Raw genomic sequence first — 17,552 nt, 5'->3', positions numbered from 1 at the left:
AGCCAGCCTGTTTAGACTGGAAATTTCACATTAGGAAAGAGTAGGAGATAAAATAGATTGACTACAACAAGAATAACATTTACTAGACTGTCCCACTGTAAAACAAACAGAAGATCAAACACTATCTCTGATCTTTAAAGTTTACACTCTTAGGAAAAAATAATATTCTAAGACAAGTATTGCATGCTTGCTTCTTTCAGTTATTCACCTACAGACTTTTTTCTGCACTTAAATCTGATTCATTTTCCATCATCAATTGATTTGGATACCAGAGAAGAATTTAAATTCAACTTTATTTAAACCTGAAAGTGAAAGTTTTAGTCGCTCAGTTGTGTCCGACTCTTTGTGACCCCATGGACTATAGCCCACCAGGGTCCTCTGTCCATGGAATTCTCCAGGCAAGAATACTGGAGTGAATTGCCATTCCCTTCTCTAGGGTATCTTCCCTACCCAGGGGCCGAACCCAGGTCTCCCACATTGCAGGCAAATTCTTTATTGTCTGAGCCAGGAGGGAAGCTTTGTTTAAGCCTATCTCCTCTTTTTTCTTTATCTCTTAGGAAGTAATGGATTTAACTCAATATAATTAATTGATGACTGGACATTATTATAAACCAGACATTTGTTAGGGCCCAGATTCTACATTGTTTTAAATATAGAATAATTCTCTGTGAGAATTATAAATTGTGAACTATAACAAAGAGGAACTTGAGACTATCTTAATCATACCTGAAATGAATTTACCAGGCAAAAATGATAATACTTAAGTTTGGATTTGACCATCAATTCCTTTTTGCCTAGGACACTGGAAAAATCTCTTCCCTTCAATTTTTTTTCACAGTCATCCTTTTTAAAGTAAGGGCTGATTTATTATTCTTTGCTTTCTGCTTTTCTGTTTTTATTTTCCTTGGTGCCATGGAGGGTATTTGCTTAGACCTTTGAAAGTGATTCATAGTTTAGTTCCTCAAGAAATTGGGGCTTTGTGACCTCCCTAAGAATCCCAGTAACCCCCATCCCCACTCTCCTTCACACTCTCTCTTGTATTGTTCTCATTATGTGTATGTAAGTGTTTGGTAAAAGTTTTGGTTGCCAATTTAAACTATTTATTGTCTTCTCTGCTTCAGCTGCTGCTGGATTTCTGAACTTAATCTGCCAATAACTTCCATGTAACACATGCTCATGGCAGTTTTCATTGCGGCTGCCAGTGGCTGAACTCTTTGTACACATTTGCAATTCATTGTGTTACCCCCTCAGTGCTGTTTCTGGCATCTGCCCTAACTGCTGGATTTTCAGGACCAGAAAGATTCAGCAATTCTCTTTACAAACTCTCTACCCAGTGGGAGGTGCTATTATTTTACTTTATTTGGAGAAATTGGCTATGCCCCCAGGAAATCAAACAAATTCCCTCTCTTTTACACTTCCTCATTTTCTTACTCCAACCAAAGTCAAAAAAGGTATTCCACCCATGAATACTTTTTTTTGTTTGTTTATTTTATTTTAAACTCTAGACTTTCCACTAAATGTGGGCATAAAATCCAACTTCACAGAATTAAGAGCTAGCTGGTAGCTCATAATGCCTGAGCACCCAAGTACCAAATTGTTTCCTAATTATTCACATGATTTATTTCAATTAATTTCTACAAAAAACTTTGGAAATGGGTACTATTAAGTAAGCTAAAGTCTACAAAGTTAAAGAAAGTTCCCAAGTTAACAAAACCTTACATTTGATATAGGTAGGTATAAGTAGTAAAGTGGAGATGAAAATGGCAACCTACTTCAGTATCCTTGCCAGGAGAATCCCATGGGCAGAGGAGCCTGGTGGGCTATAGTCCATGGGGTTGCAAAGAGTCAGACACAACTGAGCATAGGTAGTAAAGAAATTAGCAGATGCCAATTTCTTTGCTTCTACAATATTGCATCTCAGACCACCAATGACACTGAGAAAGGGACCAGTTTGCAGTGAGACTGTAACTTACTGCTCATGACTATTATTTTTTCCAAAAGACAGGCAGTGTTATGAGAGCCTAGGATAAGAAGAAAATAATGCACTTTCCCTTATGCATATGCATTAATAAGACTTGATATAAATAGAACCAAGTTATCATTACAAATAGAACCAAGCCTAGCTCAAACATAATAGAAATTCATTATTCATTCAAGTAACAGTCTAGAAGGAAGAATAGGTCAGCAGAGTTATTCTCCTTTATGCTGTTGTTCAGGCACCCAGACTGACATGTCTGGGTCATTTATAACATATGGTGTCCCTAACTCACCTTTGATTATCACTATTCCAGTCCGGAGTGTTCAAACTACCACACAATTGCACTCATTTCACATGCTAGCAAGGTCATGTTCAAAATCCTCCAAGCTAGGCTTCAACAGTATGTGAACCAAGAACTTCCAGATGTACAAGCTGGATTTTAAAAAGGCAGAGGAACCTAAATCAAATTCCTTACAATTATACAGTGGAAGTGACAAATAGATTCAAGGGATTAGATCTGATAGACAGAATGTCTGAAGAACTATGGACAGAGGTTCGTGACATTGTATAGGAGACAGGGATCAAGACCATCCCCAAGAAAAAGAAATGAAAAAAGGCAAAATGGTTGTCTGAGGAGGCCTTACAAATAGATGAGAAGAAAATAGAAGTTAAAGGCAAAGGGGAAAAGGAAAGATATACCCATTTGAATGCAGAGTTCCAAAGAATAGCAAGGAGAGATAAGAAAGCCTTCCTCAGTGATCAATGCCAGGAAATAGAGGAAAATAATAGAATGGGAAAGACTAGAGATGTATTCAAGAAAATTAGAGCTACCTAGGGAACATTTCATGCAAAGATGGGCACAATAAAGGACAGAAATGGTATAGACCTAACAGAAGCAGAAGACATCAAGAAAAGTAGGCAAGAATACACAGAAGAACTATACAAGAAATATCTCCATGACCCCGATAACCACGATTGTGTGATCACTCATCTAAAGCCAGACATCCTGGAATGTGAAGTCAAGTGGGCCTTAGGAAGCATCACTATGAACAAAGCTAGTGGAGGCAATGGAATTTCAGCTGAGCTATTTCAAATCCTAAAAGAGGCTGCTGCTAAAGTGCTGCACTAAATATACCAGCAAATTTGGAAAACTCAGCAGTGGCCAAAGTACTGGAAAATGTCAGTTTTCATTCCAATCCCAAAGAAAGGCAAAGCCAAAGAATGCTCAAACTACCTCACAATTGCACTCATCTCACACTCTAGCAATGCAATGTTTGAAACTCCAAGCCAGGCTTCAGCTGTTCATGAAACATGAAATTCCAGTTGTTCAAGCCAGTTGTTTCAAGAACTAAAGAGCCTCTTGGTGAAGTTGAAAGAGGAGATTGAAAAAGCTGGCTAAAACCTCAACATTCAGAAAACTAAGATCATAGCATCCAGTCCCATCACTTCATGCCATGTAGATGGGGAGACAGTAGAAACTGTGACAGATTTTATTTTCTTGTCCTCCAAATTTACTGTGGATTGTGACTGCTGCCATGAAATTAAAAAAAAAAACAAAAAAACAAAAAAAAACTTACTCCTTGGAAGAAAAGCTATGAAAAATCTAGACAACATGTTAAAAATCAGAGACATTGCTTTGCCAACAAAGATCCATATAGTCAAAACTATGGTTTTTCCATTAATCATGTATGGATGTGAGAGTTGGACCATAAAGAAAGCTGAGTGCCAAAGAATTGATGCTTTCTAATTGTGGTACTGGAAAAACTCTTGAGAGTCCCTTGGCCTGCAATGAGATCAAACCAGTCAATCCTAGAGGAAATCAACCCTTAATATTTATTGGAAGGACTGATGTTGAAACTTCAATACTTTGGTCATCTGATTCACAGAGCCAACTCATTTAGTAAAGACACAAATGCTGGGAATGATAGAGGGCAGGAGGATAAGGGAACAACAGAGGAATGAGATGGTTGGGTGGCATCACTGACTCAACGGACAAGAGTTTGAGTGAGCTCTGGGAGATGGTGAAAGACAGGGATGCCTGGCATGCTGCAGTCCATGGGGTTGAAAAAATTTGGACACGACTGAACAACGACAAGAAGCCCAACGTCAGAGAGAACATGAGGGAGCATGTCAGGGAGTTTTTATAATTAACCTCAGAAGTGGCACATATTACCTTTACTTATATAGGAGAACAGTGGGCCCATTGGAAGAACAGTCTCATTACTCCATCTAAATGCAAGGGAAGTTGGGAAACATGGCATAGCTGGCTAGACACATGTCCAATCCTACAATTACAATAGAAGATAGGAGGAGAAGTTTCTGAGAGACAAACGACCATCTCCACCCCAGTCTACCTTTCTAGCCATCAAATATTGCCAGTAGATAAAATAGACTCATTCCCTCCCCAGAGAGACAATTCAAAGTCTTACCCATTTGCTGCAACCAGTCCCAAGTCCAGTATCTCTAGAATGTGAAATTTTTCCTCCAAGGGTGGATGTTTCATTTTAATTTGTATTTAGTGGTATAGAGGCTAATACCAAAGATTATATGCCCTCACCTAAGTCAATATATGTTGATGCAGCAGGGTAACCATAACATAAATACCAGTTAAAATACAGGAGAATGTGTAGAGAAATAGAAATTCTCTTTTATTACTGGTATGACTGTAAAGAAATTCAGTCAACTTTGGAAGACAGTTTGGCAGTTTCTTACAAAAGTAAACATATTCTTAACATATGATCCAGCAACCATGCTGCTTGGTATACACCCAAATGAGTTGAAAACTTATGAAAACCTACAAGTGGATGATTCATAATTGCCAAAACCTGGAAGCAGCAAAGATGTCCTTCAAGAGGTAAATGGCTAAACAAACTGTGGTATATCCATACAATAGAATATTATCCAGTGATTTTAAAAAAAGGAACTACCAAAACATGATAGACATGGATAAACCTAAAATGCACATTGAAGAAAGAAGCTGAACCATAAAGTCTACATACTGCATGACTATAACTATATGCCGCACTGAAAAAGACAAAACTATGATGACAGTAAAAAAAGAATTAGTGGCAAGGGTGGCAGCGGTTGTAAGGCTTGAGGAGTAAGGGTGAGATAAACAGGTGCAGCAGGGAGAATTTGTAGGGCAATGACACTCTTCTGTATGATATAAAAGTGGTAGATGTGTGTCATTTTATTTACATTCCTCAAAACCCATATGACATACAACACAAAGAGTGAGCCCCAATGTAAACCAAGGAGTTCAATTTACAATGTATCTATATTGATTCATCGACAGTAACAAATGTACCATAATAATGGACAATGTTAACAGTAGGGGAAACCAGCAGATGAACAGGGAGGGAATACATAGGAATTCTCTGTATGTTCCAGTCACTTTTCCTGGAACCTAATACTGCTTTAAAAAGGAAAAAAAAAAAAAAATGTATGGTTGAGGGAAATGGCGAAGTCATAGTTCACTGAAACAATGTACTCCCCCTAGGGAAGCACTGGATAAGACCTTGCCTGGTATGGAAAGGATCCCCACGTTAACTGTGATTCTGCGCTCTGGGGGAAGCTCCCTTTTCCATGATCCTCAGAGGCTCCTGAATTTGCCTTCTAGGAGCTTCCTCCTCCTCTGTCATCTTCCACGGCACATCTATGATGAGAACAGAGTGTGAGCCCTCTGAACAGGTCAGAGAGTCAAAGCCTTCCTCAAGTTTCTTTGATAGTGTAATTCTCTCAAAAACTAAATAGGTTTTCGATCTATTTATTTCCTGTCCCTTCCAAGTAGCAGTGGCAACACCCCCCAAATTCCTTAGATGTAAATTTTTTATTTGTTTTTAACTTCCCTGTTTTTAACAGTGTGCGTGTGTATGCATGTGCCTGTGTGTCTGCAGGTGTGAACTTAATGATAGCTACCTTGAGAACATCTACAACAGTTGGGTGGGAAGATATCACTCTGTATCTGGTTTTTGCTACAAGGCTAAGTACATTAATTCAACTTAGACATCTTATTGGGCCTTTGCATTTGAAATCTTTTTAAGTCTTATTTCTTGTTTGAGTTTCAGAAGCAGTTAACTTTTCCATGAGGCTCTTCATCTGTGAATTCTCTCCCCTTCAATCTCTGAGCATAAACCAGTCAATTCATGTAATACCTTATTTGAAGCAATGACTAGCAGCCAATATATATAAATATTCCAGCTCTTTCCAACCACTATACCTAAAACTATATGAGCATGTGGTTTGTATTCCAAGTTATAGTTGGAGATAGTTTTTTTTTTAATAAATGTCAATGTTTTGCCATGATATTATGTATTTCTGCAACTTTTCAGGCTGTGACACCATGGCCCAAATTGAATTGGTTGCAACAGGTAAATTGATTGAAACAAACACCAATAATTCAGTGGGTTTATATATATATATATATATATATATATATATATACACATACTTATATGTCTTTCTCACATAAAAGAAAGGGTAGAAGTTTCAGGGCAACCCTGGCTTTTCTCCATGTAGCCATTCAAGGGTTAGTCTGATGGCTACTCTACCATTTTCAACACAAGTAAGTTCCAAGATCTCTCTGGTTATTGTCATGTTGGTTAGGCAGAAGGAAAAAAGAGCACAGCAAGAGGCTCAAGAGGCAAGCGGCCAGGTGTGCAAATGGAAAACATCACTTGTACTCATATTCTGCCAGAGACAACTCTCACAAGCCAATACCTAACTGCAAAGAAAGCTAGGGGTGCAATGTGTGCATGTTCAGTCGTGTCCAACTCTTTGCAACCCCATGGACGGTAGCCCACCAGGCTCCTCTGTCCATGGAATTTTCCAGGCAAGAATACTGGAGTGGGTAGCCATTTCCTCCTCCAGGGATCTTCCAGACCCAGGGATTGAACCTACATCTCTTGTGTCTCCTGCATTGGCAGGCAGATTCTTAACCACTGAGCCTCTGGGGAAGCCAGGGATGCTGTACAGCTTACTAGTCATTTGCCCAACACTTCCACTCCAGTGGGAAAATGGAGACTACATTTTAATAGGCAGCAAGACTACCCAAGTCACAAGAGGCCTTAGTCCCAGTCTAAGCTCATGGAATAGTGACTGATGTTTCTGCCACACCACACAAAAGGATCCCAACTCACCTCCAAGTCTAGCCACCCGAAGAGTCATTTAGTCAGAGCAAAAAAATAATTCCTCTTCCACCTCACTTAAAAGCTTACTTTTTAATTTTCTGTGCCAGAATCTTCCTCTATTCAAGATCACTGTGAGTGGGAAGATTAATTCAAGAAAAATTCCATTTCGGGAATAGGCAAACATGGCGACTGTCTCCATCTGAATTAGTCACGTGCAGGATCAACAGCTCTTTCCATGTGGCACTTGCTGCCTACTGTGGTCCTTTGTATGTGGTCCTTCTGCAAGAGGCAAGGATCAGCCTTGGAGTTCACTCAATGGTCTTCTGCCCAAAGTATCCACATCTCCAGAAAGTACAAAAATTTACTAGCAATGTGCAATCTCACTTCAGACAAAGGAATGTATTTATTTCTTTAAAAAAATAGTGATAATCTCAGAGACATATTCATCACCAATATTAAGCCGCTGACTAGATGTGTGTTCAGTTGCTACGGCCTTGTCCGACTGTTTGCAACTCTATGGACTACAGCCCACCAGGATCCTCTGTCTATGGGGTTATCCCTGCAAGAATTCTGTAGAGGGTTGCCTTTTCTTCCTCCAAAGGATCTTGCCAACCAAGGAATCAAACTTGTGTCTCCTGTATCTCCTTCACTGCAGGCAGACTCTACTGCTGAGCCACTGGGAAACCCCGCTGACTAGATATGAGATTCCCTTTTAAAAAGTTTACTTGTATTACTTTATCTTCCCAAATATTATTGTCCCCACTTTACTGAGGAAGAAAACTGAGACTGGGAAAGGTTCACTAACTTGCATAAGCAGAAGCAAAATCATACATTAGTAAACAGTTTACTTAGCCTCACAGTCCGAAATGTTTTCATTCGGATGAACAATTACATCACATTTTTCTCCCAGAATAATGCATAATTCATAAGTGATTCTTGCATTACATTTGTGCAATTAAAGGCCCAATCAGGAGGCTTTCCCTGAGTGAAGGAACAATCAGCTCCTGAGGAGTTTTCAAGTCTTTACCCATTAAAGAAACTACCTGTAGCTTTTATGTGACAGTTTTTACAGCTTCTACCTATCAAGATTTCAGAACACACTGTTAGAAAATCTTGCAAATGTAAAAACAGACTTGCTCAGGAACAATCTTAGCCTCATCCCACTTGAGATTTGAGTTATCTAAAGCTACTTGTTCTAATTCCACACTTACCAAGCAACCTTCTGATTAGGAATTGGTTTCCCATGTGGTGCTGTAACAGAAAGAATGTGCTGATCAAAAGGACTTTAGAGTATTTATGGTTTCTGTGATAATACTTTCTTATGGCAAAGTGGCTATAATTTAATAAGTGACTTAGATTATAATAGGACTTCCCTGGTGGCTCAGATGATAAAGTGTCTACCTACAATGCGGGAAACCCAGGTTCGATCCCTGGATCGGAAAGAAACCCTGGAGAAGGAAATGACAACCCACTCCAGTACTCTTGCCTTAAAAATCCCATAGATGGAGGAGCCTGGTAGGCTACAGTCCATGGGGTCGCAAAGAGTCAGACACGACTGAGCGACTTCACTTCACTTTAGATTATAATGTGACTTCCCATGCTATTTACCAAGAAAAGAAACTGCAATTATCGTACAAACTCAGGGGTTCTCAAATATGCAATAAATAAATTTGTCATTAACAATTAACATGTTGATATTCTGGGACCTAGGAAAAGGACTGAACACAGAAATCAGAAACCTCACTGGCCACTTTGGCTCAAAGACAATAGGCCAACAGTAAAAGATAAAAAGACTGAAAATTAAATTGTGTGAAATTCAAAACTGAAACAGATTGAGGAACTATAGGATTTTAAGGATGATGTTTAGAAATTGATTCACTTAAGCTGAGAGTACATTTGATAATTTTGCATCACAAAATGAAACTTTTAGAAAATAATCCATAAGAAATTAATTTAAAATTTCTTACATGATATTATTTGGACTCGGGCATTAAGAATAAAGAAATTGAATTCAACTGAAATCACTGCAGGGGGAGAAACTTAAGAAGCAAAGGCTAATATAAGATTTTATGTTTGAGAGCTGTGGGAAATGGGAGTGCTTCCAAAAGTGATGAAAAAGTCAAAATGGAAATAAATAGATTTGGTTTTCTGAAGTTATATCTCACTCTTTTCTGATTTTGATTCTGATAGATGTCTGTCTTTTGAACACCTGTCTGAGTCCAGTGCTATACTAGGTGCTGGATAAAATGTAAGAGAGAAATGAAAATGGTTCCAGTCAATATGAAGCTTTAAATGCTATTGAATACACAAAACAAATATGCATATATTTTAAAACAAGACTGTAAAAATGAAAAAAAATTGATATAAATTGCAAGTTCATTATATATTCAGAATAGAGAGACATAAAACAAACTAGAATCAGAGAAAATTCTTGAAGGAGACAGCATTGGATATCATTACTTCATGGATGTTTTTAGGCATCAGCATCATGAGACACAAAAAGATAGCTAAGTCATGTAGAAATTGCAGAAGAAACTTTGGAATAATTATAGCCTACTCTCCTTCCTTGCTCCAAAAATAACATATATGTAACTCCTCACAAAATCATTGTGAATTGAAAAGTTCTGTGACTAAGAAGTGACTGGAGACTTTGTTAGACATGCTCTGGTGACCCTAATGATCAAAAGTTTGAGGACAGTTATACTAGCTTCCAAATTTACTAAAGTACACACACACACACACACACACACACACACACACACACACACACACACTTTCAGAAAATCAGATGAAAACTCTAGCCATCTCAGGAGTTGCATTTCTTTTGCTCACTACCTGCAGCTACTGTGGAGGTAACTTTGAGTTAGAAGAATGTGCCATGAAAATATCAACTAGATTCAGATGCTATTCATACTAGAGTATTCCTTTTTAATTATCATCTTGTTACATTTGGGGTTACAGAAAATCCTCGGCTTACAACAGTTCCATGACCCAAGTCTGATGATCCTTCTGGAATTAATTACATTCAAAGCATTTGATTAAGACTGATTTATCTAACATATTAGAAATATTCTTCTTTAAGGATAAAGAAGACTGCAAATGATGGGTTGTTATTGTTGTTGTTCAGTCACTAAATCCTGTCTCTTCTTTGTGACACCATGGACTGCAGCATACCAGGTTCCTCTGTCCTCCACTATCTTCGGAAGTTCACTCAAATTCATGCCCATTGAGTCGGTGATACTGTTTAACTATCTCATCCTCTGCTGCCTCTTTCTCCTTTTTCCTTCAATCTTTTCCACCATCAGCGTCTTTCCTACTAGTTGGCTCTTCACATCAGGTGGCCAAAGTATTGGAGCTTCAGCTTCAGCATCAGTTCTTCCAATGAATATTCAGGACTGATTTTCTTTAGGATTGACTGTTTTGATCTCCTTGAAGTCTGGGGGACACTCAAGAGTCTTCTCTAGCACCACAACTCAAAGGCATCAATTCTTTGGCACTCAGCCTTCTTTATTATCCAGTTCTCACATCTATACACGACTACTGGAAAAAAACATAGCTTTGATGAAGTGGACCTTTGTTGGCAAAACAGTGTCTCTGCTTTTTAATACAGTGTCTAGATTTGTCAGAGCTTTCCTTCCAAGGAGCAATATCTTTTAAATTCATGGCTGCAGATACTGTTCAAAGTGATTTGGGAGCCCCCAAATTAAAATTTGCTGCTTTTTCCTTTCCCCCCTATCTATTTGTCATGAAGTGATGGGACTGGATGTCATGGATCTTAGTTTTTTGAATGTTGAGTTTCAAGTCACCTTTTCCTCTCCTTTTTCGTCTTCATCAAGAGGCTCTTTATGTCTTCTTCGCTTTCTGCCATTAGAGTGGTATCATTTGCTTATCTGAGGTTGTTTGTATTTTTCCCGGCAATCTTGATTCCAGCTTGTGATTTGTCCAGCCTGGCATTTGGCATGATATACACTGCATATAGGTCTTCCCAGGTGACTCAGTGATAAAGAATCCACCTGTCGTACAGGAGACAGAAGTTCTATCCCTGGGTCAGGAATATACCCTGGAGAAGGAAATGGCAACACATTTCAGTATTTTTGCCTGGAAAATCCCATGGACAGTGGAGCCTGGTGGGCTACAGCCTATCAGGTTGCAAGAGTTGGACAGAGCAACTAAACAACAACATCTCTGCATGTAAGTTAAATAAGCAGGATGATAATATCCAACCTTGTCATACTCCTTTCCCAATATTGAGCCAATCAGTTGTTGCACGTTTGGTTCTGACTGTTACTTCTTGACTCACATACAGGTTTCTCAGGAGACAGGTAAAGTGGCCTGGTCGTCACATCTCTAAGAATTTTTCCACAGTTTATTGTGATCCTCCCAGTCAAAGGTTTTGCTTAGTCAATGAAACAGAAGTAGATGTTTTTCTGGAAAGTGATGGGTACTTGGGTCAAAATGACAATATCTTAGAATTTTACTCCATTTGTTGATAAAAGTTTTAATGTCTGTAATGAACTTCAACAGCATATAAGGGAGTAAATAAGAGTAAAAAGTCATAAAATAGAGTGATTTACAACACATTAGAAATCACATAAAACTTCCATTTTATTTAGTTAAAAAGAGAGATATTTTATCATTAAGAAAATTGGATCAAGGGTAGATAAAAATTTGAATAATCTAAACACATTAAAGTCCTGCCCCCAAATGTTAATATTCTGACTAGAAATGAAACCAAGATTAAAACACAAAGCCAAACACAACTTGAACGTTCTTGGAGAAAAGTAAAATGCCTTTTGAAATTTGAATTTGCACACTAAGGCACTCAATCATATACAATATTGGAAAATCAAAGCTATCAAGCAGGAGAAAAGCTTTCCATTTAGAAATAATACTTCAGAATGTAACAGACTTTAAAAGAACACTTTAAATGTTGTTAGGCCATTTTGTGTCCTCTCTCATTAGTTGTTATATTGTGAGACTCTTTTCCAAAGAAATGCAGATATTTTATTCACAATTTATTTTTCCTCTAGTAGGAGAAAAGCAGAGGGAAGAAAACTCATATTGTCCTACATTTTTTTACAAAAACACACCATCACCCCTATTCTCTAATTCCTCTTTCCAATAGGAAGGTCTAGCAAGGAAGTTGATATTCTTATTAATCTAAAGGCATTCTGCATGGTGGATTCTTGCAGCGAAACTGAATTAGATGCAGGAAGCCCTGAGTGGTGGAAGGAATTATCAGGGCACTTGTAAAATTTAAATAATCTATCTGTTGTGCTTTGGTACATTTTTGGTCAATATCAATAACAAGATCACACATTTTTATATGTTAATGATAAATTTGATACAACTCCAAGAGAGAATATCTTTACTAAATAAAAATACAACATCTTCAGGCTTGGTTAGCCTGAGCTTCTGTATATAAGCCAAATGTAAAATGTTTGCATGAGAGAAACAAAGAAATAATATTCCTATTAGAGATGTGAGAACTCAATTCAGAATCAGAAACCATTCTAGTGCTAGTCCACGCTCAGCTGCTCACTCTTTGCAAGACTTCTACCTTGAAACTCAGATGTCTAACTCCCAAAATGAAAGATTCTTATACAATTCTGAATTTATATGATAATATTATAATAGATTTTATTGGACCTTTTTTATACTAAAAATTAATTAGAAAAACAGTACTCTTGCCTGGAAACTCCCATGGACAGAGGAGCCTGGAAGGCTGTAGGCCATGGGGTCGCGAAGAGTTGGATATGACTGAGCGAATTAACTTTCACTTTTCACTTTCATGCATTGGAGAAGGAAATGGCAACCCACTCCAGTGTTCTTGCCTGGAGAATCCCAGGGACGGCGGAGCCTGGTGGGCTGCCATCTATGGGGTCGCACAGAGTCGGACACGACTGAAGCAACTTAGCAGCAGCAGCAGCAGCATACCTAAAAAGACAACATATTATATTGGAAAACTGTATAAAGGTATGTTTGTAGTTATATGTATTTGAGGATAAAAGTAAATTTCGCTTGAGAATATAATAAATAAATCTTTAAGCATAGGACATGGTTTTATTCTGTTTTTGTTTTTATTTTACCATAAACACTTAGTATAAGTTCAGCTCTTCTGACAATGGACCAATTAGTTACATCTTTCTGTTGCAAGAGTCACAAATATAGCTTTGTGGCCCATAGTGAACTAGTGAAAGTCACTCAGTCATGTCCAACTCTTTGCCACTCCATGGACTATACAGTTCTCCAGGCCAGAATACTGGAGTGGGTAGCCTTTGCCTTCTCCAAGGGATCTTCCCAACCAAGGGATTGAACCCAGTCCTCTTGCATTGCAGGTGGATTTTTTACCACTTGAGCCACAGGGAAGCCCAAGAATACTGGAATAGGTAGCCTACCCCTTCTCCAGTGGATCTTCCTGAGTCAGGAGTGGAACTGGGGTCTCCTGCATCACAGGTGAATTCTTTACCAACTGAGCTATCAGGGAAGCCCTACTATACTATGTATAGTATGTGGCCTATACTACTCAGTTATTCCCAGGTATTTACATTTCCTTTTTTATAAATAAATATACATCAGAAAATAACATGGCTATTTTCTCTTTCAAAAATGTGGATATACCAAATAGTAGATGCTGTGTCCTACAAATCCAACAAAAAATTTCACTCAATCATATAAATATTGGCAAAATTATGTGTTTTACACAGGGAGAAAAATAGTAATTTTATAATGTGAGGAAATCAGAGCTATATGTCATTCATTTTGACAGTGCAGCATGATTAGTCCTTTGTGAAATCTACACTGGTTTAGGACTGATTATCCCTTTTCTTCTTTCAGCAAACAGTTTGGTCCAGTCAACAAGCACAGAGCTTCTTATCAAGCTACTGTTAAAATAAGTTCCTTTATACATACTGGCCAGGAAGAAACAGTTAGAACTGGACATGGAACAACAGATTGGTTCCAAATAGGAAAAGGAGTATGTCAAGGCTGCATATTGTCACCCTGCTTTATTTAACTTATATGCAGAGTACATCATGAGAAACACTGGACTGGAGGAAGCATATGCTGGAATCAAGATTGCTGGGGGAAATATCAATAACCTCAGATATGCAGATGATACCACCCTTATGGCAGAAAACGAAGAAGAACTAAAGAGCCTCTTGAGGAAAGTGAAAGAGGAGAGTGAAAATTTGGCTTAAAGCTCAACATTCAGAAAACTAAATTCATGGCATTCGGTCCCATCACTTCATGGAAGATAGATGGACAAACAGTGGAAACAGCAGCTGACTTTATTTTTCTGGGCTCCAAAATCACTGCAGATGGTGATTGCAGCCATGAAATTAAAAGACGCTTACTCCGTGCAAGGAAAGTTATGGCCAACCAAGGCAGCATATTAAAAAGCAGAACATTACTTTGCCAACAAAGGTCCGTCTAGTCAAGGCTGCGGTTTTTCCAGTGGTCATGTATGGATGTGAGAGTTGGACGGTGAAGAAAGCTGAGCACTGAAGAATTGATGCTTGTGAACTGTGGCACTGGAGAAGACTCTTGAGAGTCCCTTGGACTGCAACGAGATCCAACTAGTCCATCCTAAAGGAGATCAGTCCTGGGTATTCATTGGAGGGACTGATGTTGAAGCTGAAACTCCAATACTTTGGCCACCTGATGCAAAGAGCTGACTCATTTGAAAAGACCCTGATGCTGGGAAAGATTGAAGGCAGGAGGAGAAGGGGATGACAGAGGATGAGATGGTTGGATGGCATCATCGACTCAATGGATATTGGTTTGGGTGGACTCTGGGAGTTGGTGATGGACATGGAGGCCTGGTGTGATGCAATTCATGGGGTTGCAAAGAGTCGGACATGACTGAGTGACTGAACTGGACTGAACTGAAGGCTTCCCTGGTGGTTCAGTGGTAAGGAATCTGCCTACTAAGGCAAGAGACCTGGGTTTGAAACCTGGATCAGGAAGATCCCCTGGAGAAGGAAATGGCAACCCATTCCAGTATTCTTGCCTGGGAAATCCCATGGACAGAGGAGCCTGGTGGGCTACAATCCATGGGGTAGCAAAAGAGTCAGACAGGATTTAGTGACTAAAAAACAACAATATATCTACTGTAACATTCAATCTCCAAGACAGCCCCCCAAGATCATCACTTCCTAGCGTTTCTGGCCTTGTATAACTCCCATCACATTAAATAGAGCTGATATATGTATCTAATGGAGCAGTAAGAACATGACAGAGTGAATTCTGGGACTAAGTAATAAAAGACAGTGATTTCTGTCTTACACTCTCTCTTGGACTGCTTTCTGCATGAGAAATTAGCTATTACATATAGATGATATATTGATGCATTCATACCAATGAAAAGGTCCAAATAGAGAAAAGTAAAGCATCCTGCCAACAGCCAATGAAGAACTAAGACCTTCTCCAGAGAGGAGTGATGTTGAATGAACTATCTTGGAAGAGAATCCTCCAATCCTTGTCAAGTCTTCAAATGAATACAATCCTAGCCTACCTCTTAATTGCAAACTTCTAAGAGCTCCATCATCAGAACCACCCAACTAAACTGCACCTAGATTCCTGACCCTCTGAATTCTAAAATAATAAATGTTTATAGTTTTAATTAGCTAATTTAGGAAGTAATTCATTATACAATAATAGATGACTAGTACTATTAAAAACTGATTTTTTACTGTTTAAAAAGTTTTTGTCAACACCACTTCATCATACCCTCACATATACACATGCATTCACATGCCCTTCTACATATGCATATGGAAAGCATATTCTAAAAGTTATTTTTTAGAGAATTCCTTGGCAGTCCAGTGGCTAAGACTTCACCTTCCAATGCAGGGGGTGTGGGTCCAATCCCTGGTCAGGTAGCTAAGATCACACATGACTCGTGGCCAAAAACTCAAAGCATAAAACAGAAGTAATAGTGCAACAAATTCAATAAAGACTTTAAAAATAGTCCATATGAAAAAAAAAAATCTTTATGATAAAAACTCTTCAGAAATCAGCATAGAAAGAACCTACCTTAATATATTAAAGACCATATAAAACAAACCCACAGCAAACATTATTCTCAATGGTGAAACCTGAAAGCATTTCCTCTAAGATTAGGAACAGGATAAGGGTGCCTACTCTCACCATTATCATTTAATATAGTTTTGAAAGTCCTAGCCACAGCAATCAGAGAAGAAAAAGAAATAAAAAGAATTCAGATTGGAAAAGAAGTAAAACTCTCACTATGTGCTGATGACTTGATACTACACACAGAAAACCCTAAAACTGCCACCAAAAAATACTGGAGCTAATCAATGAATTTAGTAAAGTCGCAGGATATAAAATTAATACACAGAAATCCCTTGCATCCCTATACACTAATATTGAAATTTCAAAAAGAGAAATTTAGGAAACAATCTCATTCACCACTTGAACAACAAAAAAAATAAAATACCTAGGAATAAACCTACCTAAGTGACAAAAGAACTATATGCAGAAAACTATAAGACACTAATGAAAAAAATCTAAGGCAGCAAAAATGGATGGAGAAGTACACCGAATCAATATTGTCAAAATGACTATATTACCTAAAGCAATCAACAAATTCAATGATATACCTGTTAAACTATCAATGGCATTTTTCATAAAACTAGAACAAAAAAAATTCACAATTTATATGGAAACACAAAAGACCTCAAAGAGCCAAAGCAATCTTGAGAAAGAAAAGTGGTTCTGAAGGTATCAGCTTCCCTGACTTCAGACTATTCTACAAAGCTACAGTCATCAATACAGTATGGTACAGGTACAAAAACAGAAATCTAGATGAATGGAACCAGATAGGAAGTCCAAAGATAAACCCATGAACTAATGAGCACATTATCTTTGACAAAGGAAGCAAGAATACACAATGGAGAAAAGACAGCTTCTTCAATAAGTGGTGCTGAAAAAACTGAGCAGCTGTGTGTAAAAAAAATGAAATTAGAACACTTCCTAACACCATACACAAAATAAACTCAAAATGGATTAAACACCTAAATTTAAGGCCAGAAACTACAGAGCTCTTAGAGGAAAACAGAGGTAGTACAGTCTTTGACGTAAATCACAGCAATATTCTCTGTGACCTATCTTCTAGATTAATGGAAATAAAAACAAAAATAAACAAATGGGACCTGATGAACCTTAAAAGGTTTTGCACAGCAAAGGAAACTATAAACAAGATGAAAAGACAACCCACATAATGGGAGAAAATGACAAATGAAGCAACTGACAAAATATCTCCAAAATATATAAGCAACTCATACAGCTCAATATCAGAAAAACAACCCAATCAAAAAATGGGCAGAAGACCCAAACAGACATTTCTCTAAAAAAGACATACAGATTGCCAACAAACACATGAAAGGATGTTCAACATTACTCATTATTAAAGAAACGCAAAT

The sequence above is a fragment of the Giraffa tippelskirchi genome, chromosome 1 (genome assembly GCF_054371585.1).
Source record: "Giraffa tippelskirchi isolate mGirTip1 chromosome 1, T2T-mGirTip1v1.2.pri, whole genome shotgun sequence".
In the NCBI taxonomy this organism is placed as follows: domain Eukaryota; kingdom Metazoa; phylum Chordata; class Mammalia; order Artiodactyla; family Giraffidae; genus Giraffa; species Giraffa tippelskirchi.
Note: the sequence above shows the minus strand (reverse complement) of the source record.